The 17,512-nt window shown below is 35.9% G+C and overlaps 1 long non-coding RNA gene across 1 annotated transcript; it reads left to right on the top strand.

Moving 5' to 3' along the window:
• Positions 1-11,824: 11,824 nt before the first annotated feature.
• On the top strand, positions 11,825-13,636 carry LOC144364574 (uncharacterized). Its single transcript, XR_013422883.1, has 2 exons — positions 11,825-11,881; positions 13,253-13,636. It is a non-coding gene; the product is annotated as an uncharacterized LOC144364574 (long non-coding RNA).
• The last annotated feature ends 3,876 nt before the right edge of the window (positions 13,637-17,512 follow it).

Raw genomic sequence — 17,512 nt, 5'->3', positions numbered from 1 at the left:
TTACTCACTTACATTTTAGAATGATCTGTTGCAGTAATGACGTTGCAGTGTTCTTTTTGCCTAATGTGTGTGCGTTTTTCATATTTGTTATGCTATTTTTCTCTGCGTTGGCATTTATCCAAACCAACCATCTCTTTACCCATATATTCTAATGATCAACCCCGTACTTTATGATCATGCTACAAATTAACCAATTATCCTGTACAATGATAGATACGACCACCGTACTGCCTATGAGTCTAATTTTTTGTTCTCTGCTGCAAGGTAAATAAATACATCATCTTGCTTCCGTATGTTTATATATCAGCATGTTTTTGGACACAATATCAATATTGGAGTCAGCCGTTAAATCGATTCGTCTGAGTTGAATTTGTTTTATTGACACCAAAGCAAACAATAACCTCGGTATATATCACTGATATACTTCAAGTAGGAATTTGATTCGCCTGAATCGAAAACGTGTTATCGACACCTCAAATAATAAACTAGGGAAAATTCTGCTTGTGATAAAAACAAATTTGGAGACACATTTCATTTAGTTAATCTTAATTTGCACGATCAGAACAGAGTGAAACAAACTTTACTCACATTGACTGACATTGCAATACATTGACATAATTGATAACCCTGTGCTGTTTACAAAGCAAACATGTACACGGCAGTGTTGTCATTTACAACGTGATACATATAAGTTGGAGTTACCTGATTACACAATATGTAAATTTAAATTATACCAACGTTGTAATGTCAATTGCCATCGTCGTAAATATAAATGTAACCTGTACTGTTTATTTTTTTCACAATGTAAGAGCCTGCTGATATAGTGGCCACTGCTTTGGTCATATAGGCGTTGATGAAATCTGGTGTCAATTACACTATGAACTCTCTATATATGATATGTTACCATAACTACCACTAAGTACTCCATGTTTAAGGGTTGGTCATCACAGAAACTGGGAGGGTGTATTGTAGAAAAATTATTACTTTGTTTTCCTGACTTCCATTTTAGATCGGTCGGTTTAAGGATGCCGTTGCCCCTGTCTATAGATTCTAATAATCAATCCTTCACTGTATAATCGTGCTTCACATTAACCAATTACGAGAGCTTGAGTACGCGAGCTCTCTCTAGATATGGAGTACGATATGCAATAAAGTTATGAGGCTAATACCAAAATGTCCTTATATTCAAGAGTTTGCGTATGGGGAGTTTACTTAAAATCTGCCAAACTATCTATAAATATATGTTTTAAGAGACTCAAGACATGTGCACGTACTTTTCAGCGAGTCTCGTCAACATTTCTGTAAGAATTTCGTTGTTGAGAAAAGGTTATATGTCCGCATTATCGCAAATAGGATATGCTATGAAAGCCATTGGCGGATTTAGATGGGGGCCGAAGGGGCCGTTGCCCCCCTATTTTTAACAACCAACAGGGCTTCGCGCCATCGGCGCTCGCGAACTTGGCCTTAGGCCAACTTATCGGCCCCCCTATTTCAAAATCCTAGATCCGCCCCTGAAACCCTGTTACCTATGTGTTTTGATCGTAGATAATACGGACTAGCTATGTGTTGCTATGTGTCACGAGGTCACGAAGTCTGGTCAATTTTTAACCCAAAACACCCAATATGAAATTACGCAATGCAGACACCATAGCAAGGTCGATAACGAGCCTGTGACAAGAAGGAATTTAAACCGGTCAGGAAAGTAACAATTCTAATAATTCAAATAAATAAACACGACATCGTATAAAATAATATAACTCAAAACAACCGCCCCTGGGGACGGGGGGCATTGGAAAATGCTCGGAACCTTAAAAACAATAATCACATCCCATGCCAAATTATCAATAGCATAGTGAGATAATCTACCTTATATCTACTTTAAACCTTGTTATCTTCAGAATCACTAAACCTACTCCAAGTTTGTCCCAAGGTGTAATCACGCACGATGTCACTGACTGAGCCTGACGGCAACTTGAATGTAAGTAGGAGACACAAACTTGAAAGTAAAAACGTGTAAATAGGTGTAAATATTTTGACCAGGTACGTTATGTTTTTATGGGTATGAATTGCCATCTTTAAATATTCAGCGTGGTCACGGGAAAACTTCATTTGAAAAAAAGTTTTAAAATACCACTTGTTTAGGCTTAACAATAGCAGAAATGAAACTACCCTCTCCCATGAATATGGTTAATATTTTTGCCCGGCCTTTTGTTTACGGGGTATAATGAAATATGTATACTAGAAAAGGATGTGAAAGGGTAGCTAATTTACTAATATATTCGAGTGATGCGGTGTATTCTTCGGCCGTACTTTCACGAGCGAAGCGAGTGAAAGTACAGCAGAATACACCGCATCTCGAGTGAAAATAACTTCCATACGCAACGAAAGCCACGGGGAGGGTGTGGGGTTCTGTTATTGTTACATATGTTCCATATTTGATTATTTCATATTAAAGAAAGAACGTGCAACAAATCGGAATGTAATTTAGGTCGGGGAACCCCATTGCCCATTAATATGTTCCTCCACAGAATTGTGCATTGGCAAACAAGCCGTGCAACTGTGGTACTCCACAGACGGGGTGACTTTCGTCGACAGCGGTCGTCGCTGAGCTGCAAGCTACAACTTCTTTTGTGACATTGCTTGCTGGTCGTGGATTGATGAGTCTTGGTTACCGGTTAAAATGTTGCTCATTTGGGATGGGTAATCTTTATTTGGAACTGAGCAACGCCGCAACGTCGCCAGCAGGAACCTCCTGGTATCTCGATGTTCGACGGTTGCGGCTCTATAGTAATCGCTGATTTTACTTCGGGTGGGTCTTTTGAGAGCCCTTCAAAGTTTATATAACTCAATTTCCAGGTGATCAACATACATTAAGTTCTCTCAATCGTAGTATTTTATGTGATGTACACTTGACATGCCAAAAATGTTGCTGAACGGTTTGAACCGGATAAAAATAGCAGACGAACATTTGCACATCGACCGTGAAAATACCGAAAACATTATTGCATGGGTGATATGCAAATTAGTTTTACTCAAATAAGTGACTGCCTAAAATTACCATTACTGTTGTTCAAATATCATTTCGCTCGGCAAGTATATTCATGTACCCTGAGGGGAAAATATCGTACTTCTAAATATTGTTTATTTCGAAAAACGGTACTTCTGAAGGGACTACTTTATTTGCTCTCAGACCTCATTTGCATATGGGTTGTTGAAATACCGATTTTGATTTCAGGGACGAATCAAAATAAACTGCAGTACATATGTAATAATCATCATCATGACACTTCCTCAATATGCCAACACTGTATTTCTGCCACACAATATCGGACAGATAAAATCAGTTTGGACGTTGTATTTGATCCCTCTAGTCTCTGTATTATTAAGAACATTACCAGACGTAAACGTACATGACAACGTGTTGGCGTTATTTGTGTCATTTTGGAATGGATTTAAAGTTGCCTTGGAAGCTCAGAAGATCTCTAATTAATTGAGAATGAAATATGAATTACGACCTCAGAAAACGGTGCTTTATTTCCGGTAATGGACTTATTGGTAATGCCGTTCGTAGATTAAAATTTAAATCATAGGACTTGTTTTCAACGACCGACTTTTATACAGTGAAATACAGGACAGGTACTTTATACGAGGTCGTGTTCAGATCTTTCAAATTCGGAATTGAGTAATTTCCAAATGCTGGTCAAAAAGACTATAGCTGAGAGAATACAAACAAGACAAGGTATTGGTACATACAGGCGTCGTATATCGGTGTATATTATGTAGCATTGTCAAAGTGTAGACCATGCCGAACCATTGAAGATGTGGTCAAATGCAGAGATGAGTTGAGAGATGAGACATTAATTGATTTTGTGGAATATACATCTAAATTTTACCACTGTTGTGATGTCAACTACGTAATGGATCAAAAGTACAGATGATATCTCTTTTGTTTTATTTTAAGGCTACAGACATACTACTAACAAAATACCTAATACGCCAAATTGATTTTAACCGTGAAAAAATGAATGATTATAGTAAGATGGATACAATATGTCAATAATACAAAATACAACCATGGTGAATAGATGTTATATTGCTATACGGTATTGTGGTATGATCTTCGGAAAAAAAAGTATGGTCTAAATCATTTGAATCAACACTGCAAGTATGAATTCGTCGTTACACCCGGGCACTTCAACAGGCCTGTTCACTCCTTGTGGTTCGTCTGTCAATAGATGCGTGAGCTAACGACAGACACGTATGTAATATGGAAAAGGGCCTGGTAGTGAGGATTCGAGATTCACAGGAATTTTACCAGATTTGTGGTTGACACGTATGGTCTACATAAACCCCAATCTTCAATTGTTATAACATGTCACCGACCAATCAACAAACGCTTTGTAAAGGGTCAAGTAGCCAGATCTGTTAAATAGTTCTCAAAATGAGGAGATTTCAAACATTTGACCATTCACCGAAATGATTAAATATTAAATTAAATGCAAATTGTTGCATGTTCATTTAAGCAATATACACCTTTTTTCCAATGAATTATTTATAAGAATATAATGATTCTATAATGTGATAACCAACTTTCTTTAATAAAACATTAAGAATTCAATTTAAATATAATCAACTAAAATTGAAATATATTTAACTAACTTCAATAATGACTCACAATTTGTTTCACTGTGTTAGTGGTCAATACAAACTTAAACATTCTACTTCATACATTTGATGGTTGGGCAGTGGCAGATGTGTGTCCATAATGATTCATGGTCAAAGGGGCGAAATATATGAAGGGTTGTGATTCCCCCTAAAGCTGGCATTTTTATTATTACAAAAGTCTTAATCACAAATTGCTATTAACGCCAGAATGAGTCATGAAAATTCAATGATACTTTTCAGAAAAGCGAAATGGTTGTCAACATGTGCTCTGTTGCAAGCTCCATAAACTTCTCCTGCGTTTGTATGCTTACACCGATACCATACATATACACACAAAATCAGTTTAACCACAGTATATTTTACTACTATATCATTATGTTTTAGTGTGTAGAGCAACGCAATATGAGATCTATTCAGCTGTGAATTTGATTCTCTCGAAGTGGAAATATTTTATTGACAGGAATATTCTGCGCGTAAAAAGAACAAATCTGGATATGAGGATATTTCATCGAGATAACTTTAATTTTCATGTTCAGAACAGTGAACAAACTTGATTCAGTGACTGAAGTTAGAATTTCAACGCATTTGTCCTGGTTGATAACCACGTGACAGTGTCATTTACAACGAGATATATCAGTTACTTGATTGCAGGTACATTAAATTATATCAAGGTTGTAATGTCAATGGCCAGAGACGTCGTAAATATAAATGTAATCAGTACTGTTTTTTTAATTTAAGTTAAGAGCCTGCTGATATAGTGGCCACTACTCTGGTCATATAACTAAAGGTTTTGTATCCGTACATGTAAAAAGGAGCATTCAAAATGGCGGCGATGTTCCATTATTAGACCATACTTATCGTTGGGTTTCAAATACGTCCAACAAAGCGTTGGTGAAATTGATTACAATATGAAATCTATACTACTCATATCTATGGCCCAATGGCACTATGGGATTGTGTTACCATAACTACCACTTTTAAATGAGTTGGTTTTGAGAAACTCCCGAAGACTTTCATACTCCATATTTAGAGGTTTGTCATCAGAAAAAAACTGGGAGGGGTATTGTAGAAAAATTTTTTAATTTGTTTTTCTCACTTTACATTTTAGTTCGATCTTTCTGTATAATCATGTTATATATACTACGTGTCGGTCGATACGATCACCATACTGCCTTCGTGCCTACTACTTCGTTCAATGCTGCAAGGTCAATAAATACATCATCCTGCGTCCGTATGCTCACACCTATATCATACAAATACATACACTATCAGTTTAACCGTGGTAAATTTCACCATTATATCAGCATGTGTTAGTACGCAATCACAATATCAGAGCTGGTAACGTGTGAATTTGATTCGCCTGAGTGGAAAATATTTTACTGACACCAAATCAAACAATAACCTGGGAATAATTTGCATGTGATAACAACAAATTTGAAGACGATGATCTTTCATTCAGTTAATCTTAATTTTCATGATCAGAATAGAATGAAACAAACTGTATTCACATTGACTGACATTGCAATACATTGACATAATTGATAACCCTGTGCTGTTTACAAAGCAAACATGTACACGTCAGTGTTGTCATTTACAACGTGATATATTATAGCTGGAGTTACTTGATTACACAGTATGTACATCTAAGTTATACCAACGTTGTAATTTCAATTGTCAGGGACGTCGTAACTATAAATGTACCCCTGCACTTGTTTTTCTCAATTAAAAAGCCTGATGATATAGTGGCCACTACTCTAGTCATATAACTAAAGGTTTTGTTTCCTTACGTGTAAAGAGAGACAGTCAAAATGGTGAAGATGTTCCATTATCAAACCATACTTGTAGAGTTTCGAAATATGGCCGACCGAAAGCGTTGATAAAATTGATTACACTATGAACTACAGTTAATACCAATGGCACTATGGGATTGTGTTACCATAACTACCACTTTTAAATGAAAATATTTTTAACTCAGGCAAACCAAATTCACTACTGAATAGCTCCGACATTGTGACTGCGTACTAACACATGCTGATATATTTGTGAAATATACCACGGTTAAACCGATAAGGTATGTGTATTTGTATGATATAGGTGTGAGCTAAACTCACTTACCTCGCGGTAAAGCTCCACAATTTGACGGCAAAGCTGCGCAATTAGGCTCCACAATTAGACGGCAGAACTGTTGTTTCATGGCAAAACTCTGCAACTTGATGGTAAAGTCCCATAATTTGACGGCAAAACTTTCATTCCACGACACAACTCCGTTTTTGCGACAAAACTCTAGAATTTGACGGCAATAAGCAATATTAGTTACTGTTATCAGTATCAGTAAAAACTCCTGCAAGGAATAATTACAGAAAACAATGTGTACGCCTCTTGAGGGAAATATCACACACGTTGTAAATTAAAAAAAAATCATAGAAATAAATAGCACAAAACTAAGTGAAGGAAATACATATTTGCTATTTGTCTACCCCTAACCGCATAGGCCCGGTAGGTGACATCTTCGTGCACCAATCAGTCACGCTCGGTTAATGGAGCAATATCTAACCGGTCTAAAGTGGCACTATCATAAGTCAGTCAAAATATCTCCTATGCACCACAGAATTCATAAGTGCCTACAACAGAAACATAAACGTTTAAAAGATTTTCAAACTATAAAAGTATAAAGTATGTCTAAAGTATATGTACCAAGTGTGAACAAAATCCACCCATAAACGCCAAGATCCAGTTCTGGAATATCTGAAATGCTTGATTTTTGATTATTTTTTAGCACGGTTGCCATTTTGAATCAGATAGTCAAACCAATATATCTATGTCATGATGTATACATACATTTATATATTTATATATGAATATATATAAATTTTCAACATAATCAGTCGAAGCATGGCAGAGATATGACACTAGAACTGTATTCATTAAAGCAAAATGGCTGCCAGTCGGTCATTTTGAATCTTTTCTGAAAAAAATAAATAACATGCATCAGGATCCCATAATGTCCAACGTATGTACCAAGTTTGAGCGAAATCTATAACCAACCGAGAAATGCTTAATTTTGATGATTTTTCAGTACAAAAATGGCCGCCATTCGGCCATCTTGAATCAGATCGTGAAACAAATTGATGTGCATATGTATAATATTATGTATGATGTTTGTGTGAAGTTTGATTGTGATTAGTCCAGGCATGTCTAATATACAGGTACAGGACGCTCGCACGGACGCACAAAGGTCAAAACATAAGTTCCCGAACGGGAAATAACAAACATGGCTGCCACTAGGGTTTGACCGGACTCAACACATATAAGTTCGCTGATTGTGCTCTAAACTTTTTGGATTTCGACATGCTTGAACTTTAACCTTTTTCCTGCAAGCTGTTTTGTTACTTTATGGTTTAGTGACTAAAAATATTGTCATTTGGGGTGAAAAATGCTGTTTTATGACGTGCAATGCAAGCGTGAAAGTTTGTAGTTAGTGCTTAATAGGTTACTATACACAGAGTGCGAACCCTGAACCCATTACAGTTGACTCTATTGCCTCGGCAGTAGAAGGTCTGTTTGTGTCTCGGCAGTAGAAGAGTGTAGTTTTCTGTCCGGTACTGAATATTATATTTACGAGTGAAGTCAGTCATTTTGTTGATCATACGGTGAGTATTTAACAAGCAGTCAAACATGTAGTAATGCCATGTTATTTTTTACTCGATCCTGTTGTGCTAAATTATATCGTTCTAATGTACCGCCATTATAACGACGAATACGGAAATAAATTGTACACCAGTTGACATAATGAAGTATCGATTGTGTTCACAGTATGACACTCGCACATGTAGTCAGGGGGGGGGGGTCACAGGGGTTACCACCGAGTTCCACTCGAACATAAATTTATCTCATCTGTAAAAGTTCTTTCAGTATTTTAAACATTTTAGTGTAGAAAATAAAACAGACATGCAGCGTCGGGTATCCTCCGATCATAACAAACATACGAAAAATAACCTTTGAACTTTATCGATATTGTTGGCATACAGAGGTGTCGTTCACCGACTTCCCTAGACCAGTTATTTCAAGGACAACAGCCTCAATTCTTATCAAACATTCTAAAACTATTGTTGAGAACTTTTTTTCAGTTTTCGTCAGTGTGTTTGTATAAAATGTTATGATTTTTTGTGGCATTATGTACTCACATGCTACACAAATTAACTAAATAATTTTTGCTGAAAATTAATATTTATATATACATTACGTTCTCAAATGCCAGTTATGTCCTATTGGTAATTTTCAGGTTTACAATTCCATTATCTCATAGTCATTACGATATAGACATTAAAGATGGCGTCAACATCGGATGAAGATGACGTAAATCCATTTTATGAATTCATTGAAGAGATAGGAGAACAAATAAACGACCGTAAGTTGAGTAGTGTTTACATTTTTGCACTTAAATATCAAAACAGGAGGCGTGGTGCAACGCTCCTCGCTACATATGTTATTTTAGTAGTTTTTAAGAGTGTGCATATCTCTTCATTTTAGAGCCGACCAAAGTCGGACGACTTATTATATAAAATTTAATGTTGTCTTCCCAACTTTCTCCATGATTTGTTAAGTTACGCTTAATAAATACGTCTTAGTACACTTTATACTTTACGTATCGATGTAATCGTGGTTACGATATTTTCAACACTGTACTGATAATTCCAAACATTGCAGCATTAAATTCAAGCAGATTTGTATTATAATCTGTTTTGTTCCTTAATTATCATGAATCAGGTCAAAATGCTTAATTTTGAGAGACATTTCATCACTATAATTATTTTATTTCTACATCATTTTTCAATCTGTACAGGTGTCTTCCGAGCTCTGAAACGTCTTTCACGCGATAAAATACCAGAGAGCAAACTACAATCCTTCGAGGATCCCACAGATTTAATCACTGAACTGATGAAAACAAATACGATTTCGAAGACCAATACCATGTATTTAGCCAAAATTCTGAAAATTGCCAATGAAAAGAAACTTGCTAAGCAGATGAGATGAAGGCCTTGGTAGCAGATTCTGGAATCACCTTATGAATAGTAGCTAAGGTTGATCCGTCTGTTATGGAGAAGGCTGAGAAATATTTCAGAGGTATGCAACTGTATATACCTGTAATCGTATATAATTATTGCTCAAATTATTAACAATATATCAAAACCATTGTGGGAAAAGATAATAAATCATAACTTTTGTGTTGTTGTTAACTCTTCAGAAGTCGACAACGAAACAACGATCTTTGCCGATGCTAAGATGACCCGTAATATTCAACCATTGGATCCTATGATGAAATCACTGGGCTATTTAAATCTCATATCGATGACACATCCACAAAGCCCCGTAGTCGAATTAATTCCTGAATTGACGTATCTATCTGAGCCAGTCAGTGGGAATGAAGTGAAGATTGCATCATATCAAACGGTTGAGGTAAAACTGTTTTGTTAATCATTTATACATGTGTCTTATGCTAATTTAGAGGTTTTATTTAAATTTATCTAATTACTATATGTGTTTCTTTTCAGCCTACACATTTCAATAAAGCCTTGGGTGATTTAGAAAGTAAGCACAGTAATATGTATCGAATAACTAGTCACTACAAGTTTGCATCTACAACGATGGCAGCGATCGCTCAAATGATCTTTTCATGTATTTCAGTGTGATTTGGTTCGCCTGTTTAATAATCTTGATTGTATAATACGAGTGGAACATGAGTAATAAGTAAAAGCGTAAAAGATCGTTTATATATACGACCATACGTTATGACAGTTACAAATTGGCGTGAAGTACACAGTGCTATTTCCGAACGCGATTTGACGATGACGACTGTTCTTACAATTACAACATTTATTTAAGATTATAAATGCCGTAGATGAAAGGACTAACTCTTTCGGCGTTATTTGTATTGCATCTCTTTGGCGTTATTAGTGCCATTATACGCAGAGGGGTGTCATTTTTGAAAAATTGTAGATTTAATAACAGTTTTGTACAATTCCGTAATAATTAAAATTATTTATAAATGATAGCAGTTTACACTGTTCACGCCAAATCCTTGAATTTATACTTTGAATGTGAATTGTGGAAGTGATTGGGTGCATGATATTCAGCAATACTCGTAAATGAAATATGAGAATCAAAATATGATTTAACCAAACCAAATATTTTTCATACTGATGGTCTTGGTAATCTAAAAAGTACAGAAGTACGCCATTCTCATACTGGAATCTTGGCATTCTGAATGATATATATACGATTGTTCAGGAATAGAGACTGTAACAGTCATGATGTTTGGCTCCATGGTGGATCCAAGGGGAAAAACACTTAAAACATTTTCTGTAGAACCACTAACCTTAATCTACTATTTTAGTAATATGGCGGCAACCTTTAATTGTTGGGGTATGTGCGTTTTCGTTGTACGATTAACGGCATATAGGGTAGTGGTGTGGTCACGTGTCTGTTACTGTCATATTGAATAAACTAAAACGATTTAAAATGTTTTAGTACGAATGCAATGGCTTTATTGTTATTGAATTTGGCTTTTCAATTTTACAAGCACAATGTGTTGCGTCAATGGTTTGATCGCATTATTCGATCTCAGATCCGAAAATTGGTATATCTAAGGGTCTAGTACATTCCAGAAGCACATAGTGCGATGTTCATTTTTATTCAATCAAAACAGAATATACTACTAACATTGTTTAGAATGACTTTTGTCATCGATATGACACTGTGATTTAACTGTTTCACCAATTGATCAGAAAATCGGCTTGTCATATATGGCAGCTCACGTTTCTTGTTGTTAGAGAGACAATTGCTTGTAGAGAAAATCGCTCGTATTTGTAACAATCATTGTAACAGCCATAACAATTTATTTGCCTTTGTACAGACAAGCAACGGAACGTACTGGCTATACAACTTGACATAACATATACAACGACTGATCAGCTTCTTTCCATGTTTCAACAATTCGGCGATGTTACATCTGAATACTGGAAACAGACGGAGATCAACGGGACGGTCGGTCTGGTTGCCATGGATAACTGTGATGCTGACATGATGTCATCAGCTATCCCAGAGAAAGCGGAGATGTTTGACCTACTTGGTGTCAAAAAGATTTTCCATATTGAAAGCACATACCAATCCCATATCAGAGAAGATCAAGGCAGAGTGTTTCCATGTGACGACAATGGTAAGGATAATGTTGGTTTACAACATATAAAAACACAAATATATGCAAGATAGTGATTTGAACCTCTATACCACCCAACATCTTTCGCAACAGATCCTGAATATTAAAGTTTAAAGGGTAACCGATATTATAAATAGAGGCAAGTTGGCCACCGCAATTAGTATGCTAATTCGAACCAAGCCGCTCACATTGTAGCACATAAGCAAGCAGTGCAATCCATGGAATTGAGCGCTCCCCTTTAACTGTGTGAATCATGTACAAGTTTACTGAGATATGGTGTCATCTAAAGAGATACACAATATTTATTGTGGACGTGAGCACACCACATGTTAAATAATAATGCAAATGATGGGAATTTTTGCACCAATTACTAATATGTTATGTTGATTCAATTAACTTTTTTGTTTGTAAAGTATAATGACTTCCTTCCATTCTCCAAATATATTACCTTACAACGGAAAAAATCAGAAAATCAAACCGCTATTTCCTATATATAACAATGAAGATTGTTTACTGCCTACAAAACACAGAAGACGCAGCACACAATCATGAAACTAGGTTCAACTTTCAATTTGTGCTTTCAACTAAACTAACTTATATTAAGGAATTGAGTCTTGTAGAATTTAATTACATCAATTGGTAAAATAAAATGTGCTTTATTCGCAGTAATAATTTGAATACTTTTATTATTAGTAAATCAAACGGTGACGGAACCATCGACGCAAATATTTGGCATAACCTAAACAATGTCTATGATTTTATTTTAATGTGTTATTAGTGAACTTTTCTACATGAGATAAATGCACACGCCTTTTCGATATATCAACACATATCCATTTAAAACTGGGCTTCACGCGATTTTGCGGAAGTATTTAATATCATCTCCACCACGTAGTTACCAAACTTCAACACAGCATGACTAGATTTTGTTGAATTTGAATTGCTTTTGACCTATTTAATATTGACCATTTTGCAATACTGCACTGTTATTTTATTTTACACGTGGAAAGTATGTTCAATCATTTAATGTACGACAATCTTTGAACAACAACAGCAATAACAAACCAATTATATTAGATTCTAAAGTGAGGTTTATTCGTTTATACATTGATAAGTATTTCTATCATTTGCTAATTTCTTTACATTCAAAACCGTAATATATCCGTTTTCATGGAAACTGGGTTTAGATCTCTGCCGGAATCAAATTGATTTGCACTTTACGCCTTCTACACAATGCATGGAAATCGACAAATTTATATAAACATAACGTCTTCGCCAGTGGCAATGGTATATAGTGCTATGTGATTCCAATAAACTGAATGCCTACACTCTCATTTGTAGATGTACACTCAATGTCATGTTTCTACTCAGGTCTTTATAGATTGTTGTACCACCTATTCTGGATATCAAACAGATTGTGGCAGGACGACTAGCATGCAGAAATACGAAACGTAAGTCGCTCAGGAAGATATCTCCACAAGAATTGTATGATATACCTGAATCATACATGGACGTAGCTGAGTACATCATGGAGGTAGGCAGAGTGCTACTGAAGTCAACAAACGAGAAATGTGCCCAACTACAAAACCAGTTAAGCGAGGGAACTGAAGCGGTGCTACAGATGAAGGAGCGTCTAACAGAACGGATGAAGTACGAGGAAAAGATGTCCAAGCTAGTAGATAGTCTAAAGATCGAAAATTCGTCACTTACTTCCAAGGTAAAAGAGTTGGATGTCACAGTACAGAAGAAAGAAAATCAAATCGAACAATTGCAATCCAGGCTGCCAAACCTTGATGAACAAAAACACAGAGTTCAAAGCATGGAGAAAAAAATCAGTGACGAGAAAAAGTCAGAGAAGGCCAAATCTGATTTTGATGAAGGTGCTGCCGTTGACCATGATGATGGAGAGAAGCTGACGAAACACAAAAAGGTAAATAAATAATATGGTTTGTCTATAGTTTTGTATTAGCTTAAGGTAGCAGAATAGTTTTTTGGGCACTTTTCAATTTTTTTGAAAATCACACTAATACCTCCCTAAGGCATGCTACATACATTGGTGTATTTATTTTATTGAAAAAAAAATATCTTGTACAAGTAAACTGATTTTTTTCTTGTGTGCAAACAAATGGCTAAGTTTTTGTTTATCCAGTGTACACCCAACTAGTGCATCTCATTAATATGCATGGTTTACAAACATAACTGAACTGAGGGTAAATAGTTTTAAGTTGGGCCACTTTCTTTATTTGCTATTTACAAACAACTGATAAGATATCTGTTTGTAGTTTACACACAGCTGATAATATGTGTGCACTGCTGCCTTTCTAGACAGGAAGTACAGCAAAGACAAAACAATCGCTTTTGAAACAACAAATTTTGAATAAACAACAAAGTACATGAATATACAACTTCAATGTAATTATATATTAACAGAATACAAACTTGCAATAGATTTCTGTAATATTTGTTCTTGGCTTTGTCATTGAAAGGTGTCCACGGGGTTAATGCAGTTACATTGGGAGGGGGCTCCCTTTTACAAAATATGGTTGCAAACAATAAAATACAGCCATCTGTGGTGGCTATGCATTGCATGAAAATTCTGATAACAGGCCACAAACTACATGTAAAGGTTGATCAATGATAAGAATATGCTGGGACCTGGTTTATATAATCAATTTTTCAGAGGAGTTTTCACCAAGTAGGCATACTTGCATGCTTAGGTTTTTCTAAATTCGGAAATTATGTTACATGTAATAAATCTGTCTGATAAATACTTGGTTGTTTTATCTAATGTACTCATGCGAACAAAATGCACGGCAACGAAATAGTAGCTAGTTAAATTGACGAGATCCCCCCCCCCCCCGGGCCGACGTCTTGACATCGGAATTGGGCAGTGTTTCACGCAAGGTAAGGGTTGACTTTTTCGTACGACTTGGGTAAAAAATAAAAGTATCATCTAAAATCTAGGTAGTTTTTATAGATGATAACAGTGAGTCCGGTTACAATTAAATTTTGAAGAGATTCATCTACAAGTATAAGACCCGAGGTTAATGCGACGGTAAAACTCTGTTTTGCGGGATTTGATTTTTAATAGCACAGGAAACGCTACATGCCGGCATACATCACTGGGTCACATTTTACAATTATTCTATTCACACCAATTAAAAAACAGGGCAGCTTCCTTCATTAATGTGCAAAATATGCAAAGAAGGAGAGGGTTATCAGTAATTCTTTAGTTTAGTTGTCATTCACTAATTATGGACGAGATAGTAAGCACGCGAAAATTTCCAAGAAAAAGAAAGCGAGGAAGAAAGAAGAAAAACGTCAACAAAATGATCACTCCTGTCAAAAAGATGTTGAAAGAGACGATGCTGGGTCGTACAGAACGGATTTCCCCGTCGAAACCAGTGTCAGCCATGAAGTGGACGAAGACAGTTTTACCGTGACACTGAGAGTCCGATGAATCAGACTTCGATATAGCGGGTGATATTCCTGTTCAAAAAGTTCGAGAGATGTTTGTATCTCGCAGGAAAATATTCTTACTTCCGACGTAGAAGAAGAAAGTGAGAGTGAATGTCACGGCCGATCGTTTGAAGACGGAGAGTATCGACTCGTTGACATGTCACTGTTGAATGGCGCCCTAGAAAAAGAGATTTGTCAATTTTGCAAAGTAGGCAATATCTCAATAGTGGAGTGCAGGCGTCACGGTCTAGGCAGTCAGTTTGAATTTCTTTGCACGCAAAGATGATTGTATTCGATCGAAACTGAGCCAGCCTAGCTTCCATCATCCCGAAAAAAGGGAGCAGTTTTCGAAATAAATAGAAAAGCTGCCATTGGAATGCGAGCGATTGGAAAGGGACGGCGCGCTCTGGTGAAACTGTCAAGCTATTAGGGGTTACCTCAACCAGTAACGGGTCCGCCCTTTCGCCAGTATGTACGAGCTGCCTCTATGAGACTCCGAAACTCGTGGCATGCTTGAACTAATAAGTTTACAAACACAACGGCCCAAAAATAAATACACTGTATTTGCAAACACTTCAACTGCCAAGTGTAGTGTCTGTATTGTTTGTTACTCGCAAACAGAACCGCCCACTTTGCATAATCCAAGCTTTAATGAATGACGTCACCGTTCGTTATCAGCACAGACCGTCAAAAAACTCCATAGCGTGAAAGAAAACGGCCAAAAAACAAAGTTTTTCACAGATATAAATGTCGGTTCATGATTTTTCTCGAAAACAACTTTCAAAGCATTTCATTTACAATTAGCCCATGTAAATTTTGCTGCTAAAACGGGGGTTAACGTTGATTGAAGTTTGAAATCATAAAAGTGCCGATTTCTCGGTGTTCGGTTTCTGGCAATTATCGTTGACCTAATTTTAAATGGCGTTTCAGTTTCAGCTACGATGTTGCCGTTTAGCTTTTCTTACTCTTGGATATGTTGGCTTCATATCCGTATTTACATATTTGCAAAATTCTATTACGTTTTTTCACAAACCTCGCGCAAACCACCGGTATACTCTAACTTTAACACCAAAAAACGTGCTTGAAATTTGTGATTTTCGGAAAGAAAAAAAAATTAATGCAAAAAATAGAAATACGGATTTAAACTTCATGACCTTTGCTTCAAAACAGTGTAAAGTTTTTGATGGCATGAATGACTGTAGAGATGATAATTGAAATTTTATTCACGTTAGTTAAATTATCAGCCCCCCTGATTTTCAGAGTCACGTGACGCTAAAACAAACACAATGTTCACAAAATATTAATAATAGGAAAATACAAGTCAAGAGCTTTCCAAACATATATAGATTGTATGGTTTCTTGTAAAATTTATTCCGATTATAGGTGTTTACATTTTTCATGCAAAAAAACTATCCTGCTACCTTAAAGCACAAACAGGAGGTAATGTCCTACCAATGTATGTATGTCCATCCATCCATCTCTACGGTTATGTGTCTGGTAAATCATACTCCATCTCAAGATCTAATGGCTAGATTGAAATACAAATAGCAAAAATCATGAGCATAATAATTAATTTTAGCATGTTTACTGTGTTTACTCTTTGTACAAATGCATTTAAACTTGAAACACGGTTGTTGTTTCTGTAGATAAATATACATTGACAGCTTCTAATTAACAACTTGTTTATTTTGAATCACAAAGGTTTGTCCCAATGGGTTGAAATGTGGTACATTCATAGTAGTTGTGCAGTTGAATGACCGAATATATTTTAATAATAGTCAGTTATATTTAATTAGCTAATTTTTATAATTATCTGTTTTTATCAAATTTTGTTTGTAATACTTAAGGTGGAAGCTATAATTGGTATAAAAGAGTAAATAATGGTTGTATTCTAGTGGACAGTGGCAATTTTTCCAGTATACTATAAGTTCTTATGGCAGACATATTATGCCATGTCTCAAATTGTAGACTGGTGACATATTGTAAAACCTGTCTTTTAGTTTGCATGTTATTTTAGCTAATTTAGCTATTATGTAATTTTGCTAATTCGAGATGTAGCTAATTTAACAGAAAATATATTCTCACATTTCTATGATATGTAAGCTGATGATCAAATTCTGTTATCGTTTGGACCAAGTATCATTGTAGTGGCACAATGTATTAATGGTGATG

Source organism: Saccoglossus kowalevskii, chromosome 18 (assembly GCF_978046115.1).
Source record: "Saccoglossus kowalevskii chromosome 18, keSacKowa6.1, whole genome shotgun sequence".
In the NCBI taxonomy this organism is placed as follows: Eukaryota; Metazoa; Hemichordata; class Enteropneusta; family Harrimaniidae; genus Saccoglossus; species Saccoglossus kowalevskii.
The sequence above is the reverse complement of the archived record's forward strand: the minus strand, read 5'-3'. Positions and strand labels throughout refer to the sequence as shown.